This window comes from Solanum pennellii, chromosome 4 (assembly GCF_001406875.1).
Source record: "Solanum pennellii chromosome 4, SPENNV200".
Taxonomy (NCBI): domain Eukaryota; kingdom Viridiplantae; phylum Streptophyta; class Magnoliopsida; order Solanales; family Solanaceae; genus Solanum; species Solanum pennellii.
The window spans coordinates 59896340-59917614 of record NC_028640.1 but is presented as its reverse complement, the minus strand read 5'-3'; positions in this window follow the sequence as shown (position 1 = coordinate 59917614).

Here is a 21275-nt window from a genome sequence, read left to right as displayed (position 1 = left end):
CATTGAAAGTCACTGTAATTCGAACTTGTTAGTTCTCAAAATGTTGAATATACAGAAATTTCAAATGTCTTTTTTGTAATTTTTTTTATTTCTCATCTGGTGTTTGAAGCGCACATAGAAGTCTTTTATATACTCGAGGTTGCCGCATTTTTATCCACATTTGTGGTCAAAACTCTGGATTTGCGGATCCACCAAAACTCAACAAAAGCCCTTCAAGGTAAAATGTGCGCAACTTTCTCTTCAAAATTTGATAAATCACGATACTAATCTAATGATTCAATCAAAATATACAATTTTTAGCTTATTTGTTTCATGTGGTACCTTTTATGCTCAAAATGACATCAAAACATCAAATACGTGCACACCACTACCAAAACTTGTCCTAGACTCATTGTAATTTAACCAAAACTTGTGCACAAGTCCAAAATCACCCTAAAATCTGTTTAACTGTTAATCCAAATTTTTTCAGTCAAAAAGTTGATCATGGGCAACTGTCATCTTAAATTCAACTACAAGTTAACTCAAGCATCCATATCACTCTTGCGCAGGGCCGACTCAACAACATTGGAGGTCTAAAGCGAAACTTTAAGAGAGGGGCCTTAATATTTTATTTTTTTAACTTGTATTTAAAATCTACTTTTCTAGCTATTTTAGATGTGAAGTCATTAGGTTTGTTTTATAATTACTTTGTTTTAATAATTACTTTTCAAATGATAATACTAATTCATTTGATCTCTCTTAAGACATTGCTAATCATAAAGAAGATTTGATCAATTTTAATTACGAAAAAATTTCTATTCAGATAAGGCAACGGTTACAGAAATTGTTAACATTATTCTACAAGCAATATATGTATTTGAAAAAGAATTATTCTATAAGCAATATGTTATATGTGTATTTGGAAAAAAATCAAGTCTTTTTATTTGATTGAGTATTTTCATTAGATCATTATCTTCTACTTGTATTATTAATTCCCTAAACACGTTTAATTTAAAAAATAAATCTATCAATCAATATTGGAATAACTATTACGTCTTAAAGAAAGTTCAAGGTTAAGACAATATTTTCTAAATTCTCATCATCTAGTGATCTCAATATTTTACCACTAAATAAGAAATCAAAATTTTCCCATATGCCTCAATTGGTTCAAATCTATTTTGAAGTGAAAAAATAGTTTGATCTACTCTACATATATAAAACAATCATCTCTAAAAGATTCTTCAAGGGACTTTGTAATTTAACTCTCTACATTTTCATCAATTTGTTTCTTAAATATTTTGGGGGCCCAAGCGATGACTTTAGTGGCCTAGGGGTTAAGACTGCCCTGCTCTGGCGCTCCTACGGGCCCACACAAAAAATTAGACTAAATCATCATTTGAACTTATTGATGTAAAGACTCAATAGGTTCTAGAAAATGAACTTTATTAATGAAGACTGAAAAGTATTAAATAAAGTTACAAAGAACTAATAAGACTCCTAAAGTAACTGAACTATATAAATAATATTTGCTGATATAGCTAATGCAAATTCCTAAATAAGCAAGGACTATGAAACACTAATTTGGACTTAATTATTAACTACTGTCTTAACTGACTTATGATGCTCCAATATGCCCCCTCAAGTTAGGCGATGGGTCACTAAGCCTAACTTGAATAGATTATTCTCAAATGCAGATTTAGGCAGTGCCTTGATGAGAGCAGTGACGGAGTAAGGATTCTCAATAAAAGTGTTGAAAATCTATAGAAATAGACACATGAAATAGCCAAAGGGGTTTCAACATCTACTATATATACATAAAAATTTATTTCAACCATATATAAATAATATAATTTTTCGCCGAAGGGAGTTTGGAAACCCCCTAATTAGTACAAGGTGGCTCCACCCTTGGGTGAAAGAGTCAGCTATTTGATCGACACCATGGACATGAACAACACGAACCTTATTGATGTTGACATGGTGGCGAACCAAGTGAAAGTCCACTGCAACATGCTTCACACGACTACGGAGGGCATGATTCTTGCTCACGAATGTGGCTCCAAGATTGTCACAATATATTATGGGTAGCTGATGTGCCGGAAAACGCAGCTCATTTAGGAGATTGGTGACCCACTAGGTTTCAGAAAGGGCACTAGTCACCACCCTGTACTCATACTCGGTGGAGGAGCATGCGACATTATTTTGTTTCTTTGAGGACCAACTAATAAGATTGTGACCAAGAAATAGGATGTAGGCAGATGTAGCTACTCTGTCAAAGATGTCTCCACCCCAATCCACATCAGAGTACGCATTTAGATTGAAGTCATTAATGAGAGTAACTCGTAGGCCAAGTTGAATGGTACCACACAGGTATCGAAGAACATGCTTCATGGCTTTCCAGTGAAGGTCTGATGGTGCTTGCATGAATTGAGACAACTTGTTTACCTAATAGGCTATGTACGTTCTGGTGAAAGATAGGTATTGAAGCCTACCAAAGTCTCGGTGATAACATGTAGAATCAGTTAGGTGAGTTCTATCAAATAAGATGAGTAACTCATAGGGACTTATTGGTGTGGTTACACTCTTGCAGTCTGTCATTAGCTCGTCATTTAAAATCTCATTTACATAGTTTGCTTGGGTGAGAATTAAACATGAAGATCTACGTATCACTTCAACACCAAAAAAGTAATTGAGGTTACCTAAATCTTTAGTAGATAACTTAGAAGCGAGGGAAGTGATAACTTGATTGACACTTGAAGTGTTGCTTCTAGTGACAATGATGTCATCAACATAGACAAGGACGAACAAAGTGTCACCTAGACCATGTCTAAAAAGTAGTGACACGTCTAATTTTGTCTTAACAAAGCCTATGGATGAATGGTGACTCGTGAGACCATTGTACTAAGCGCGAGGAGCCTGTTTCAAGACATAGATATCCTTGCACAGACGACATATATGTGTTGGTTTGTCATCACTAGTGAACCCCGGAGGTTGTTCCATGTACACTTCTTCGTCCAGGTTGGAGGAAGGAATTATTGGCATCAAGTTGACGAAGGTTCCAATTGTGCCAAATCGCCAGAGAGAGGATGATGCAAACTGTGGTTGGATTGACGACCGGGTTGAATGTGGCATAAAAACCAGTACCCGATATTTGAGTGAAGACTTTTGCAACTAGGCATGATTTTCATCTATTGATGGTCCCATCGACATTTTTCTTGATCCTGCAAAGCCACTTACATGATACAACATTTTTAGTTGGGTCATGAAGAACAAGTTCCCAAGTCTGGTTTTCAATTAAAACATCAAATTCCTATTTCATTGCGTCATGCCACTCGAGATGTTTTTCTGCTTGTTTGACAGTAATAGGTGTGATGGTATATCTCTTAGAAAATTTCCCGAACGCCACCACTACCAACTTACTAGCCACTCACGGTGTAACCTTGATTTTTTTCATCACAATTCAACCCTTGACCACATGGTTTATTATATCAAGGCTCGCTAACCGTCTCCTGACACGAATTCCCTTCCAAAGGTGGGATCTAACTACTATTTAGATCATAGACTCTACCCTACTTCCTTATTATTCAAGAAAATAGACAACCTTTCTAACCATATCCCGTAATAGCACTTGGACCCTGGGTCTCTACTTAACGGGCTACATACGGGGCCCGCTCATTCACTATCATTTCCAATAAAATAGATATCATTCATTTATTTACAACACACAAAACACACATGTCCAAGATCCATAATTCAGTTATCATTTGAGGAGCATCATACAAATTTCTAATTTCAATGACAAGTTGACATAAACATAATAACCGCAATTAATCCTCTCATGGAACCCTCGCCTAAACTGTTAGTGTGTCAGAACCTGACACCCAATCCAATATATTTGTTAGAATGTGACACCTTGTAATACCTCGTTAAGTGAAAGATCTATAATCAGAAAGAGTCATTTTTTGGAGAGAAAGGAAAAATTTTTGGAAATTTGTTTAAGTTATGTTAAGCTTAAGTTTTGGGCAACTTCAAATGAAAATAAATCCAAGCTCATTATGATTTAGGTACACTACCAGATACCGTAGGAAAGATCTTTGAATTATCATTCCAAAGCCGCTGAGTTTTCTCGATTTTGAGTTCGTATGGGAGAGATATGTTCATTCAAAGTTGGGTTGTCTAGATAAGAAAAATCAAAACCAAATTTTAGAAGGGTATCATGGTATTTTCACCACTCAAATAGTTAATTTTATTTTGGTAATTAAGTTGGGGTATAAACTCAATTGGTTCAGTTTATGCTTTACAAAATTAAGCTAGGGTTTTAAGAGGAGAGAAATAAAGATGAGAAAGAAGAAGAAGAAGCAAGAATTCGTCACGTTCTTGAAGCTAAGCTTGTGAATTTCGCCAAGGGTTGATCCCTATGAGGTATGCGAGATCACACAGCGTTGGGTTAATTCACCCACATTCCAAACATTAATAAATTCAGCGTATTTGTATTCATGAAAGAAAAATTTTATGATTTTTTGATGAATCTTGTTGACGTTTTGTTTGAGTCTTGATTGTCGAGTTTTGGAGGAGTTCTTAAAGTGATTTGATGAGATTTAAAGTTGTTTTGAGTAGATTCTTGTATACTTTGGTTGGGTACTCGAATCTAAGTTTTAGGGAAGAAACTAATCGAATCTAGAGGGTTTAGAGTTGAAAAATGAGCAAGAAAAATGGGAATTTTCTGGGAAGGGGTCTGGGGTGCCGCGCCAGCCAGAGTGCCCCACTCTGGATTGTCAAGTTTGGCCTCTGGGCTCCCCGCCAGCCTGTGCGCCCCAAGCTAGTGGCTGAAATTCAAGGCTGGCGCCCCGCGCCACTCAGAGTGCCAGGGTCACCACACTTTCTACTCTTTCCGTTAGAGTTTTGTTGAATCGTACCAATGTTTCCTAGTTGATTCCTACACTCTAAGGTACGTCTAAACATCAAAATATCATCTATAACACTAAATCATGGACCTTGAATCTATAAATCAAATTCAAGGTAAAGCTAAAAGTCAAGTCAAGTGAGTTTTTAGAGTCTTTGAAAGGTCTTATACAATCGTTTTAAACTTGTTTTAAAGAATTAAGCCTTGAGTTTGAGAAAAGTAGAGCCAAGTTCATTTTTTTAAATGATGTATGGGAACTAATAATCACAAAGAACAAATGTTTTCACATTTAAGATAGAGGAAACACTAATTTCCAAATGAGTTTTCATGCGTAGTTTGAGTTCCATCTCTTTTAAGAGATAAGCCTTTTTGAGTAGTTACCTCAAATCTCAGAAAGAGTTTTGTTGTAAAGCATATGATCTGTGTATATTTTTGGAATAGTATTGAGCGCCGATATGAGGGCGAGTTCATAATAACTCAATGTCTCCATAAACCATATAGCTATCGTAGATAAAAAGGGTCATACTTTTAGATGATTCCTTGGTGATTTTTAGCATAGACTAGTGTATTCACTTATTTGAGGAGTTCTATATCTCGGAAAGATGTAGGATAGTTCTAGTAGCGTGGGTGAGACGTTGTATCATCTCCTTAGCTTATAGTGAAGGTTGTCGGTTAGAGAAACTCCTATACAATTATACTATTTTCCTATACATGTATATTGAGTTTTTTTTTATTATTGTTTAAAATTCTTTATATAAACTCCACCTTTAATGTTCTTTAATTCTGTATTTGAGACTGATGTTCATAAGTTGTGTAAACCTGGGGAAAGTGTTCTTTCATAATTCATTTCAAGCTTATGTCATGTTTAGTTCTCCCCTCGCATGCTCATATATTCAATGTATTGATGACATTTAGTTCTTTCAGAATTCATTTTATAATGTAGATACAGGTAAACGGGATCAGCATCCAGCACCTCGTTGATCCATTCGAGCGCTTAGAGTCAGTTGGTGAGTCATGTTGCTTTCCAGAGGCCCTTGCTGTTATGTTTTTATTACTTTTGGCTATTTCAATTGTAATTGGAGGTCCTGCCCCAGTATCCCTCTTAATATCTAGAGGATTCATAAAAAGTTAGATATGAGTCATTTAGTCTTGATATTTTCTAGTTGTTTGATTTTAAAGACTTGAGTTGCCATTTTCGCTAAGTAGAATGTCATTTTCTAAACATTCTCAGTTTATCAATTTAGACAATTTATTTAAGATTGTATATAAGTGCATTTCTGTTGAATAAGTCTTCCATTGAGAGTCTAGCCATGCCAAGGGTTCTCTTGGGTCCATCACTGGTTGTCAAGTGTCAGTCCGTCCCATGGTGTAGGCTCGGGGTGTGACAAACTTAGTATCAAAGCACAAAGTTCAAGAGTCCTAGAGAGTCTATGAAGTCGTGTCAGTAGAGTCCTAGTTTCATTGTAAAGCGTGTCACATCTATAATTAGGAGGTTGCGACATTTTAGGAACTATCCCACTTTTTTCACATTTACTTTGTGTGATAGAGTTAATCCTTAAAGTGTCTTTCTAAATCGTGCTTGTGCGTGTATTTAAGATCATGCCTCCACGAAGATCTGTGTGAGGTCGTTCTACTAGGAGGAACGTTGAAGACAAAGGGGTACCTGATGCGCATGAAGTACAACCCCAAGGAAAGGTCATTAATGCTAAAATACGGGAAGCCATCTGAATGCCGAGTCAAGCCGTGACTAACCTCATTGGGAAACAAAGAGGGTCTTAATAGGAAGTAGCTATACTTGGAGGGTCAGTGAGTTGTTGAGGATGAATCCTCTGAGTTTCATTGGTTGAAGCACCAGATAGGATCCTGTAACAACCCTAGAAATGAATAGGATAAATGCTTAAGGTGTCAATAATGCTTGTGGTTAGACCAAGGTTCACACGGATTGATACGCGTAGAACCAGACATCAGAACCCTTGCTACGACAAAGCCAACTAACTTGGGGAGTTAGTTGAGCTTGGAAAGGTTGGAACCAACTAAGTAAGGCTCTCGAAAACGAAGATTTAATCGAAAGAGTCTTTACCGGACTTAAAAAGAAGAAATCTTAAGTTTTGAGGGTCCAAGGGTAAAATGGTCTGTTCCAGGCCAAGGGTAACATTGTAATTACCCTAAGGAATTAATTAATTAATTAGTTAATTTAATTAAAGAACCAATTCAGCTTAGGTTGACCCAAAATGGTCCATTTCACAAGGGCCACTCTACCCGAGTTCGAGCCCCATTGGAAGCATCAAATTGGTGATTTATTTATTATTAAAATCTAGATACTTAAGGTCAAATTGGTCCTTTCACTTATAATAATTAAATCAGATTTTAAGTATTAAGGAGAGTCCTAAATTGACTAAGTCATTATCTAAGCCTAAACAACTTCACACGTTTCATTCTCTCACGTCTGTCACATCCTCACGTTCAAACTCTATTGTTTTCTCTCTACCAATTAACGAGAAGAGCAGAAAATATAACAAAGGTTCTTCAAACTTGAAGAATCACGAAAAAAATTTAAGAAAGCAAGCTAATAAAAAACGTTAAGGCAAGGGGGATATCGGTCGAGTTGGTGGTGAAACTTTAGGTGAGTTGGATGTGGTTTTGGAGAAAGGTTTGGGCAGCAACTTCAACGTTTGAACATCAATTAAGGTATGAGTTTCTCTCCTCTTGGTTCCTTTCCCAAGAGACCCTTTAATATTCAAGATATTCATTCTGAAAACTAGGATTGTTCCCCCTTTGCATGTCCCTGTCACTAGCTCCCATTGAACTTTAGGTTGGGTATATTTGCTGGTATAAAGTAGGGATGAAATGTGATTTTGTGATGTTTATGTTGAAGTATGCATGTTCGAAATTGTGTGAATAATGGTTATGTTGTTCGAAATCATGTGAAAAAGTGACCTGTGTGTGCAAGGTGTGGCAGTGAAGTTGGTCACTGTTTGGAGATGTGTAAAGGCATGTATAATCCTTGAATTTGATGTGCAAAAGTTGTATACAATATGATTTTCATATGGGGTGTGAAGTTACTATTTTTGAGTGAAAACGCTTGACTAATGAAACTGCTAAATTACACTTAACAATGCACTAAATGCATAGTGAAATGCCCTAAGAAACTAACATAAAAAGGTTGATGAAGGGAAGCTAAAAATTTTAAATAAAATTCCAGCTTAGTGTACTTTAATTTCGTTCAAAAAGAAGGTTGGAATCTGGAAATTTAATGCATATTAAAGCGGTGAGGCCACCAGGATTTGAACCTGTGACCTCACCCTTTAGCTACTGGAATTCGCGAGCAAGGAAAAAGAAAAAGGGGATGGGGGGAATCGAAATTGGGTCTGCTAGGTAGTAAGAAGAGAATAAGGATTAAAATAAATAAATGGGAGGCGTGGGAAGCGAACCCACGACCTCCATGCAGCGAGTGAAAGAAGAAAAAAAATAAAAAAAGGAAAATGTGAGGCGTGGGAATCGAACCCACAACCTCAAGGATGGAAAGGAGAAGGCTTATTAAATAACAAAAAATGAGGTGAGACTATGGGGGCTTGATCCCACAACCTCACAGCCAAACGCCTAGCCTAGTGAGTTTTAATTAAAAATAAAATAGGAGGCTATGGGGGTTCGAACCCACCACCTCACAGCCTCTAGCGAAATTAAAAACAAAAATAAGGAGGTTGTGGGGGTTCGAACCCAAACCTCCCAATGCGCTAGCGAAAATTAAAGAATAATATAAAAGAGGTTGTGGCGGTTCGAACCCACAACCCTTCGGTCAATTTAAGAGGAAACCAAGTAGAAAATTTAAGGTACAATGTTAATGTTGGGGTTCAATCTAGAGTCCCAATGTTATGGAGATTAAAAATAAAATCAATGAAAAATGTAAATGCTATCCAAGTGATTCGAAATTTGGTTTCCTTGCCCAAATTTCTGTATTGATACATAAGTCATACGTGAACAAAATATACAAGAATAATGCCACCTACTTAGATCGAAATCAAGATCTTGGAATATATACAAGATACATAAGTCTTGTACAACATAATCTTAGGAATGTATGAATTACTTAACAAACTATGAATGAAGCCCCATGGCTTGTGTGTATAGACTCATAAGTCTAGCATACGTTCAAAAGTAAGTGAACCTAAGATGTATGTAAATAAAGGACGAAAACCTAGAAGGGTTAAGCATGAGTATGAGATACACTAAATGGCCAAGTGCATTGGCATAAGATGAGATGAACAATGAAATGAGAAAATGAACAATGAAATGATGAAACCCTATAAAAGGTTAAGTAAGGGTGTGAAACACACTAAATTGCCAAGTGCATTGGCATATGATAAAATGAACATTCATGTAATAAAAGGTGAGTAACTATGAAAAGCAAAGGTGCTAATGATAAGGAATGTGGTGACAACATCATATGAGGCTAATGTAAATGATGAAAGCAATCTCAAATGAGTCTAAGTTAATGTTACCAAAATGTACTCACCTTTGAGAGTGTAAGATAATGAAGAGACCAGTCTCTATGAACACTCTAATGAAATTATTGAGCTTAACACACTTAATACTAATGATGATATGTGAAATNTAAATTCATATAATGAGCTATGATGTCCTCATACTAGAAGCCATCCTCCATGGCGTATGAGAAGAATGAAATGGAACTTTATACTGAGCGCCGATAGGCTAGGTATGAGGGGTGATGCCTTCTTTCTAGAAGAGCGGAGGTTCACGTAACTATCATGAGGTGAGACTGTTCGGCTTGCAGGGTATGGGTCTCCTTATATATCCTAGTCTTCGAACCTATACAACTAATATAGGGATCTGGCAAGGTTAAATTCCCATGTACGCTAGCATGTTATGGGTCACTTTGGCTGGTGATTCCCCCTTTTTTCGCTGTGGTAGGGACACTGGATTTCATGATGCTCACTTGATCTATGTCGGTTAAAGTTACAGTTCCTAATGAAAGAAAGAGGCCAGCCTCAAATTATGCACATAATGAAATGAATGACACCAAAGGTGTTAGGATAGGATAATCAAAAGGTGAGTTAGATTCAAGTAATGACATTAGGTCATTCTTGGTCATTGCACAACGAACCTAATGAAAGTCTTAAACTACATCCTAGGTATAGCTGGTGTTTACACTGGCCTATGAATGAAATGAAATGGAGTACATATGATTGAACGAAGCAGATTCAAAGGTCTCATGGCATATGAATGAATGATATTAGAGAAGTTATGTACTACATGCAAAATGTGTTGTATGCTATATGATGTGTGCTATGTGTAACTGTTATGTGCTGTGTCCAAATGTGAAAAGTATGATGATGTATGTTATTCTCATGGCATAAATTTCCTAATCAAAACTTGGAAAGCTCATTGACTTTCCTAATCCAAAATTTGGAAACTTTCCTAATATCAATTTGGCAAGTCCACTGACTTGACTTCCAAAAATCATGTTGTTAGGAAAGAGCTATTCTTTCTCATGCATGTCCTTGGTGCGTGCTTGCATATACCCATACTTAGTACAAGTGTGTACTAACCTTATACAAAATCTACTATTTTAGGTGCAGGCATAGGTGGACGATAGAGCTACAGGATCATCGTTGCAGTTATCCGGACGTCTAACATTCATCCGGAGTTGGTAGGTCCTCATGCTTTCGAGGATGCTACTTTTTTATATTCTAGCTTAGTTTTATATTTGAGTTAGTGGAGCATGTTCCACTAGCATTACTTTCCTATTTTTATTCAGACTATGTATTTGTGCCATTCTGGCAATTATACACTTAATAAGAATTGAACTATTTCTTTCAGTTGTTTATCTCTTAATGTTAGATGGTTGATGGTGAAGAATTACGTATTAATGAGAATCTTTTTATAAGTATGTTATTAAATAAAAAGTTTCAAATTTTCCGCTAAAATTAATCTATGTAAAGTAAGAATGACGTAAGTAGGCTTGTCTGCAACCTCTGAGAGGTCAACGACGCCGGTCTCGTCTGGGGTCTAGATGCTGGTCGTGACAAAGTTGGTATCAGAGCACTAGGTTAAATTTGGAGGATAATAAGTTCAAATCAACACTATTGAGTAGTTTCTAAGTCATGGTAGTGAAGTGCACGACTATCCTGGATTAGAGACTGCATGATCTTATCGTTCTTTTCCTAATGTCTGAGTCCTTGTGGTTATAAGCGCGTCGAATATCAATCCTTGTTGTTTTTCAGAGAAGGAACACTAGGAGAGATAATGGTCAATGGGGAGGAGGAGTAGCTACTAGGGGAAATCAGGATCCACCCCAGGCTCCAGCTGAAGGAGTGGCCATGCCAGTTAACCCAGCTGGGTTGACTGATGCTGAGGTGAGGGCATCTCTGGCTTAGATGGCATAGGACATTACGATGCATGATTAGGCTATGACTGCCCAAGTAAACCGACAGGATGTTTAGACAGAGAACCCCACCGGCTCGCAGCATGGCTGACAGGTTGCGAGACTTCAGGAGAATGAATCCTCCTATATTCACAGGGTCTAAGACATCAGAGGATCCTCAATAGTTTGTGGATGAAGTACATAAGATCTGGGTGGCTATGGGGCCCACAGATACTGAGAAGGCTAAGTTGACTTCCTATCAGCTCAAGGATGTTGCACAGACTTGGTGCAAGATGTGGAAAGATAGCTGTGTTTTGGGTGGATTGACAGTCACTTGGGAGTTGTTCAAGACAACATTTGTGGATAGGTTCTTCCCCAGAGAGATGAGGGAAGCCAAGGTTGAGGAGTTCATTAACCTTAAACAAGGCTCTATGACAGTCAGGGAGTATTCCCTGAAATTTGTTAACTTATCAAGGTATGTTACTTTCCCTAGTATTTAATAGCAAGAATGGGCAGAATATTGAGCTTTGTTGAAATCATCCAAGCATGCTACTTCCCTGGTTTCTAACAGCAGGGATGAGATGAGCAGGTTCCTCAAAGGAATCAATGGAGACCTGCAGGAGGAGTGTCGATCTGCGATGCTCCTTGAAAATATGGATCTTTCCAAGTTGATGGAGCATGTCCAGCAGGTAGAGGACATCCGCAGAAAGAGAGGTGTTCGTGATGTTAGGAGGCATAGGCCTCAAGATCAGGCAGGTCCCAGCCATGGAAGCCACAGAAACAACTTTGGCGTCCGTGAGCAGCCAAGCTTCAAAAAGGGGCAACAGAGTTTTGGCAATTCCAATCCTTAGAGGGGTGCTACACCTAGAGGAGGCAGACCTGAGCCCAAGAAGGGCAATGGACGCGAGATGTAGCGTCCTAAGAAGAATTGTGCTAAGTGTGGCCGAACTCACAGTAGAGAGTGCAGACAGGGCACAAATGCCTGCTTCGGTTGTTGTAAGAGTGGATACATGGTTAGATACTGTCCACAGAACAGAGGTCAGGCTGGAGGTAATGCTCAGCATAGGCCTAACCCACAGGGTGCAGCAGCAGCCAAGCCTCCCAAGAGGAACAGATTCTATGCCTTGAAGGGCAGGGAGGAGCAGGAGAAGTCTGCTATGTGGTCATAGGTATGCTTCAAGTATTCTCAACTTCTGTTTATGCTCTACTTGATCCAGGGTCTACACTTTCCTTTGTGACTCCTCTGCTTGCTCTTACTTTTGAAATACTACCTTAAATTCTCATGATCCGATAGTGGTTAGTACGCCTTTAGGAGAAAGTGTAAGAACTGATAGAGTATACAAGGATTGCCCAATAGCTGTATGTGGTAGGACTATGTGTGCGGAATTTGTTGAACTAGCCAAGCATGATTTTGATGTTATTCTTGGCATGGACTGGCTTCACAGTTGTTATGCTTGCTTGGATTGTCGTAGTAGAGTGGTGACATATCGCTTCCCTAATGAAGAAGAGTTAGTCTGGGAGGGGTACACTTTTGAGTCATCCTAATCCCTTGATTTCAAATCTTAAGGCCAATGAAATGATGCCCAAGGGGTTACTATGTCATCTTGTGAGTGTTAATGACTTAGATCATGACATTCCTTCCATAGACTCAGTGCCTATAGTGATGAGTTCCTAGATCTGTCTCCTGAAGATTTGCCTGGAGTCCCTCCCCTTCGAGAGATTGACTTTGGTATCGACTTAGAACCCGATACTAGACCAATCTCAATTCCTCCTTATAGAATGGCTCCAGCAGAACTCAAAGAGTTGAAGCTGCAGTTAAAAGATCTCATTGATAAATGTTTCATTCAGCCGAGCATATACCCGTGGGGCGCTCTAGTGTTGTTTGTAAAGAAGAAAGATGGGACTCTTAGAATGTGTATCGATTATCTGCATCTCAACAAAGTCACTATAAAGAATAAGTATCCACTTCCTAGAATAGATGATTTGTTCGATCAGCTCCAAGGGTCTAGTTTCTTCTCGAAGATTGATTTTCGTTCAGGGTATCATCATCTTAGGGTTAGGGATGTATATGTCCCAAAGACAGCCTTTCGTACCCGTTATGGTCATTATGAGTTCTTGGTTATGTCATTTTGTCTCACGAATGCACATGCTGCATTAATAGATCTCTTAAACAGTCTTCTGTGAACACCTTGAATCTTTCGTCATAGTATTCATTGATGACATTCTCATCTACTCTAAGACCAAGGAAGAGCATGAACAACATTTGAGACTAACCTTGAAGGTACTTAGACAACATCAGTTGTATACCAAATTCAGCAAGTGTGAATTCTGGCTGAGATCAGTGACCTTTCTGGGTCATGTTGTGTCCGATCGAGGTGTAGAGGTGGACCCTAGTAAGACTGAAGCTGTTAAGAACTGGCCAAATCCCCTAACTCCCACTGACATCCGTAGCTTTCTGGGATTGGTTGGTTACTAGCGCAGGTTTGTGGATGGCTTTTCTTCCATTGATGCCCCACTGACAGCTTTGATGAAGAAGAAAGCCAAGTTTGAATGGACAGATACTTGTGATAAGAGTTTCCAGGACTCAAGGACAGACTCACTTCAGCCCCGGTGCTTAATCTGCCTCAGTGTGGTGAGAATTACACTGTTTATTGTGATGCATCTAGGGTTGGTTTGGGTTGGGTTCTTATGCAAGCTGGTAAGGTGATAGCCTATGCTTCCAGACAGCTCAAGGTTAATGAGAAGAATTATCCCACCTATGACCTGGAGTTGGCAGCTGTGGTGTTTGCACTGAAGCTGTGGAGGCATTATCTGTATGGAGTGCATGTGGATGTGTTCATAGATCAAAAGAGTCTCCAGTAAGTGTTCACACAGAGGGAGTTGAATCTACGTCAGCGGAGATGGTTGGAGCTATTGAAGGATTATGACATGAATGTGCACTACCATCCAGGTAAGGCTAATGTTGTGGCTGATGCTTTGAGCAGGATGAGCATGGGGAGTACGACCCATGTTGAGGATGAGAATAAGGAGTTGGCAAAGGAGGTACACAGACTGGCCAGACTGGGTGTGCGATTGGTTGAATCTACTAGTGGAGGTGTTTCAGTTCATCCTAGTTCTGAATCATCCTTGGTAGTTGAAGTCAAGAAGGTTCAGCATCTTGATCCTGTGTTGATGGAGCTAAATGAGTCAGCGTTGTTAAAAATGAATGAGTCTTTTGCTTTGGGAGGTGATGGCATACTTAGATACCAGGACAGGCTGTGTGTACTAGATGTGGATGATTTGCGGACCAGGATTGTGGCAGAGGCCCATTGTTCCAGATACTCCATACATCCAGGTTCCACCAAAATATATCATGATCTTAAGCAGATCTATTGGTGGGATGGCATGAAGGACATTGCAGAATATGTGGCTAAGTGTCCTAATTGCTAGTAGGTTAAGGGAGAGCATCTTAAGCCTGGTGGTTTGACTCAGATTATGGAGGTTTCGACTTGGAAGTGCGAGTCCATTAATATGGACTTCGTGGTTGGTCTTCTGAGGACTAGGAGGCAGCATGACTCCATATAGGTTATTGTGGACAAATTGACTAAGTCTGCTCACTTTATCCCTGTGAAGTCTACCTACAGAGCCGATGATTATGCGAGACTTTATATTGATGAGATTGTGAGGTGGCATGGGATTCCTTTGTATATCATTTCAGATAGAGGAGCTCACTTTACTTCACATTTCTGGAGATCTTTCCAGAAAAGCTTGGGCACGCAGGTGAAACTTAGTACTGCCTTTCATCCTCAGACTGATGGGAAGGAAGAGCACACCATTCAGACATTCAGGACATGTTGAGAGCGTGTGTGATTGACTTCAGAGGTAGCTGGGATGACCATCTTCCTTTGATAAAGTTCTTGTATAATAATAGATATCACTCCAGCATTGGGATTGCACCGGTTGAGGCACTGTATGGTAGGAGGTGTAGATCTCAAGTTGCGTGGTTTGAGGTTGGAAAGTCATCCATTTTGGGTCCAGGATCATTCATGAGGCCTTAGAGAAAGTTAGAGTGATTAGGGACAGGTTGGCTACTGCTTACAGCCGACAGAATTCATATGCAGACAACAGAAAGCGGCCCTTAGAATTTGAGGTTGGTGACCAGGTTTACTTGAAGATATCACCTATGAAAGGGGTGATGAGATTTGGTTTAAAAGGGAAGCTGAGTCCGAGGTATGTTGCGCCATATGAGATCCTACAGCATGTGGGTGAGGTGGCCTATGAGTTAGCATTGCCTGCGGAGCTAGCTTCTGTCCATCCAGTCTTTCATGTCTCTATGTTGAAGAAGTGCCTAGGTGATCCAACATCGATTCTACCTGTGGAAGGTTCGGGGTTGATGAAGACTTGTCTTATGAGGAGGTACCTATTGAGATCTTAGGCAAACAGGTCAAGCAGCTGAGGAACAAGGATATTGCCACAGTGAAGGTATTATGGAGAAATCATCTTATTGAGGGTGCTACGTGGGAGTCTGATACCGACATGAGATCCTGCTACTCTCACCTTTCAGCTCTTGAGGTTAGATTTCTTAACTTAAGTCTATGTTTTCTTATCTCTCCGTACTTTATTGCTATTGCTTGACTGTGCATAGTGATTATGTTATGATCTGACTGGCATTATGATATATAGTGATAGTGTCATTCGGGGACGAATGTTCCTAAGGGGGAGATAATGTAACAACCCTAAAAATGAATAGGATAAATGCTTAAGGTGTCAAGAATGCTTGCGATTAGACAAAGGTTCACACGAATTGACACGCTTAGAACCAAACCTTAGAACCGTTGCTACGACCAAGCCAACTAACTTGGGGAGTTAGTTGAGATTGGAAAGGTTGGAACTAGCCAAGTAAAACTCTCGAAAATGAAGATTTAATCGAAGGAGTCTTTACCGGACTTAAAAAGAAGAAATCTTATGTTTTGAGGGTTCAGGGGTAAAATGGTCTTTTCCAGGTCAAGAATAATATCGTAATTACCCTAAGGAATTAATTATTTAATTAGATATTTTAATTAAAGAACCAATTCGGCTTAGGTTGACCCGAAATGGTCCATTTCATAAGGGCCACTCTACCCGAGTTCGAGCCCCATTGGAAGCATCAAATTGGTGATTTATTTATTATTTAAGATCTTAAAAATTAAGGGAAAAAATGTCCTTACGAGTATAATTAATTAAATCAGATTTTAAGTATTAAGGAGAGTCCTAAATTGACTAAGCCATTATCTAAGCCTAAACAACTTCACACGTTTCACTCTCTAGCGTCAATCACATCCTCACATTAAAACTGCCAATTAACGTGAAGAACAGAAAATATTACAAAGGTTCTTCACACTTTAAGAATCACACAAAAAATCTAAGAAAGCAAGCTAATAAAAAACATTAAGGCAAGGGGGATATCCGTCGAGTTGGTGGTGAATTTTTAGTTGAGAAAGGTTTGGGCAGCAACTTCAAAGTTTGAACATCAATTAAGGTATAAGTTTCTTTCCTCTTGGTTCCTATCCCAAAGAGACCCCTTAATATTCAAGATATTCATTCTGAAAACAAGGATTGTCCCCCCTTTGTATGTCCCTGTCACTAGCTCCCATCGAACTTTAGGTTGGGTATGTTTGCTGGTACAAAGTAGGGATGAAATGTGTTTTCTTGATGTTTATGTCTAAGTATGCATGTTCGAAATTGTGTGAATAATGATTATGTTGTTTGAAATCATGTGAAAAAGTGATGTGTGTGTGCAATGTGTGGCGGTGAAGTTGGTCACTCTTTGGAGCTGTGTAAAGGCATGCATAATCCTTGAATTTTATGTGCAAAAGTTGTATACAATATGATGTTCATATGGGGTGTGAACTTACTAATTTTGAGTGAAAACGCTTGACTAATGTAACTACTAAACTACACCTAACAATGCACTAAATGTTTGGTGAAATGCCCTAAGAAACTAACATAAAAAGGTTGATGAAGGGAAGCTAAAAATTATGAATAAAATTCCAGCTTAGTGTACTTTATTTTCGTTCAAAAAGGAGGTTGGAATCTGGAAATTTAATGCATATTAAAGAGGTGAGGCCACCAGGATTTGAACCTGTGACCTCACCCTTTAGCTACTGGAATTCGCGAGCAAGGAAAAAGAAAAGGGGGCTGGGGGGAATCGAAATGGGGTCTGCTGGGTAGTAAGAAGAAAATAAGAATTAAAATAAATAAATGGGAGGCCTGGGAATCGAACCAACGACCTCCAGGCAGTGAGTGAATAATGAAAATAATAAAGAAAGGAAAATGTGAGGCGTGGGAATCGAATTCACGACCTCAAGGCTCGAAAGGAGAAGGCGAATTAAATAAGAAAAAATGAGGTGAGACTGTGGGGGCTTGATCCCACAACCTCACAGCCACACGCCTAGCCTAGTGAGTTTTAATTAAAAATAAAATAGGAGTCTGTGGGAGTTCGAACCCACCACCTCACAACCTCTAGCGAAATTAAAAAGAAAAATAAGGAGGCTGTGGGGGTTCGAACCCACAACCTCCCAATGCCCTAGCGAAAATTAAAGAATAAAATGAAAGAGGTTGTGGGGGTTCCAAAACACAACCCTTTGGCCAATTTAAGAGGAAACCAAGTAGAAAATTTAAGGTACAATGTTAATGTTGGGGTTCAATCTAGAGTCCTAATGTTATGGAGATTAAAAATAAAATCAATGAAAAATGTAAATGCTATCCAAGTGATTCGAATTTGGGTTTCCTTTTCCAAACTTCCGTATTGATACATAAGTCATACGTGAACAAAATATACAAGAATAATGCCACCTACTTAGATCGAAATCAAGATCTTGGCATATTTACAAGATACATAAGCCTTGTACAACATAATCTTAGGAATGTATGAATTACTTAACAAACTATGAATGAATCCCCATGGCTTGTGTGTATAGACTCATAAGTCTAGCATACGTTCAAAAGTAAGTGAACCTAAGATGTATGTAAAGACGAACGAAAACCTAGAAGGGTTAAGTATGAGTGTGAGATACACTAAATGGCCAAGTGCATTGGCATAAGATGAGATGAACAATGAAATGAGGAAATGAACAGTGAAATGATGAAACCCTAGAAGGGTTAAGTAAGGGTGTGAAACACACTAAATTGCCAAGTGCATTGGCATATGATAAAATGAACATTCACATAATAAAAGGTGAGTAACTATGAAAAGCAAAGGTGCTAATGATAAGGAATGTGGTGACAACATCATATGAGGCTAATGTAAATGATGAAAGCAATCTCAAATGAGTCTAAGTTAATGTTACCAAAATGTACTCACCTTTGAGAGTGTAAGATAATGAAGAGACCAGTCTCTATGAACACTCTAATGAAATTATTGAGCTTAACACACTTAATACTAATGATGATATGTGAAATTCATATAATGAGCGATGATGTCCTCATACTAGAAGCCATCCTCCATGGCGTATGAGATGAATGAAATGGAACTTTATACTGAGCACCGATAGGCTAGGTATGAGGGGTGATGCCTTCTTTCTAGAAGAGCGGAGGTTCACGTAACTATCATGAGGTGAGACTGTTCGGCTTGCAGGGTATGGGTCTCCTTATATATCCTAGTCTTCGAACCTATACAACTAATATAGGGATCTGGCAAGGTTAAATTCCCATGTACGCTAGCATGTTATGGGTCACTTTGGCTGGTGATTCCCCCTTTTTTCGCTGTGGTAGGGACACTGGATTTCATGATGCTCACTTGATCTACGTCGGTTAAAGTTAAAGTTCCTAATGAAAGAAAGAGGCCAGCCTCAAATTATGCACATAATGAAATGAATGACACCAAAGGTGTTAGGATAGGATAATCAAAAGGTGAGTTAGATTCAAGTAATGACAATAGGTCATTCTTGGTCATTGCACAACGAACCTAATGAAAGTCTTAAACTACATCCTAGGTATAGCTGGTGTTTACACTGGCCTATGAATGAAATGAAATGGAGTACGTATGGATAAACGAAGCAGACTTTGTGTTTGCTAATGAAGACCCCCTAGCTGAGGCCCCATCTGTTGAGACCTCATTTCTGGGATGTCTTGATGTTAAGTCCATGATTCCAAGGTCTCATGTCATATGAATGAATGATATTAATGAAGTTATGTAATACATGCAAAATGTCTTGTATGCTATATGATGTGTGTTATGTGTAACTGTTATGTGCTGTGTGCAAATGTGAAGAGTATGATGATGTATGTTATTCTCATGGCATAACTTTCCTAATCCAAACTTGTAAAGCTCATTGACTTTCCTAATCTAAATTTGGAAACTTTCCTAATTTCAATTTGGCAAGTCCACTGACTTGACTTCCAAAAATTATGTTGTTAGGAAAGAGCTATTCTTTCTCATGCATGTCCTTGGTGTGTGCTTGCATATACCCATACTTAGTACAAGTGTGTACTAACCCTATACAATCTCTACTATTATAGGTGCAGGCACAGGTGGACGATGGAGCTACAGGATCATCGTTGCAGTTATCCGGACGTCCAGCATTCATCACGAGTTGGTAGATCCTCATGCTTTTGAGGATGCTACTGTTTTATATTCTAGCTTAATTTCAGAGTTAAGTTAGTGGAGCATGTTCCACTAGCGTTACTTTCTAGTTTTTATTCAGACTATGTATTGGTGCCATTCTAGAAATTATACACTTAATAAGAATTGAACTATTTCTTTCAGTTGTTTATCTATTAATGTTAAATGGTTGATGGTGAAGAATTACGTATTAATGAGAATCTTTTTATAAGTATGTTAATAAACAAAAAGTTTCAAATTTTCCGCTAAATTTAATCTATGTAAAGTAAGAATGCGTAAGTAGGCTTGTCTGCGACCTGTGAGAGGTCAACGACGCCGGTCTCGTCTGGGGTATAGATGCCGGTCGTGACAGATCCGAAGAACTTTTTAGAGGAACTGCAAAAAGTGTTTGAGGTCATGTACATTGTCGATATTGAGCGAGTCGAACTAGATTCCTATCAACTGAAGAGAGTTCCTAGAAATTGGTTTGACCAGTGGATGACTAATAGGGTTGAGGATGCACAGGTTTTTCGTTGGGATCTTTTTGAGATTGCTTTCTTAGGGCATTTCTTTCCCCGAGAACTGAGAGAAGCGAAGGTACGAGAATTTCTTTCCCTTAAGTAGAAACCTTTGAGTGTTCATGAGTAGAGCTTGAAGTTCACCCAGCTCTCCTGATATGCTGCGGAGGTGGTTACATATATGAAGAGAAGAGTTTGTTTGTTGCTAGATTATCTCGTTTGTCTATCAAGGAGGCAATGAAGCTATGCTAATAGGAGACATGGTGTGAGACCCCGTGGTAAAACTGAATGAATTAGACCAATGTTATGGGACAAGGATGTCCTTAAATAAATTTGAGTTAAAGAATGGCTATTCTTACACCCCGTCCGTTCGAAACATTAAGTTAAGCAGTACCTTTGGGGATAAGATAAAAAGTTGCTTGCATAATACTAAGGATGTTTTATAAGGTGATGTAGTCACACAATGATTTTAAGTTATGTTTTGAAGTCAATCAAGTTAGGAAATAAATTAAAGTTGACAAAGGTTGGAGTAAGTTTCTTTTATAAATCTTCTGAAATTTGGCTTGAATTTTTTTGGATCTTTTCTCCCAATATATAAATCTTTTGAAGGAACCCAATATATGGAATCGAAGCTCTACAAGTTTAATTTACAATTCACTAAACCATTTGTCCATAAGACTTCAAAATAAAGAGATATTCAGATTTTTGTGGGACTGCGCAAGCAGACATATGAAGGTGGGTCCCTCGCCCCTATGTCAATTTAGATTTATAAGATCAGATTTCTCTTAGTTTTATCTCATTTTTTTCAACCAAAATAAGAATAAAACAGTCCTAAATATTCTCTAAAGGTTCCTCTATCATCCAAGTGAATATCTACAACATTTCAATGTGGTTTCACCCTCCGAATGTTTTTAAAGATTGTGTTACTTCTTTCCT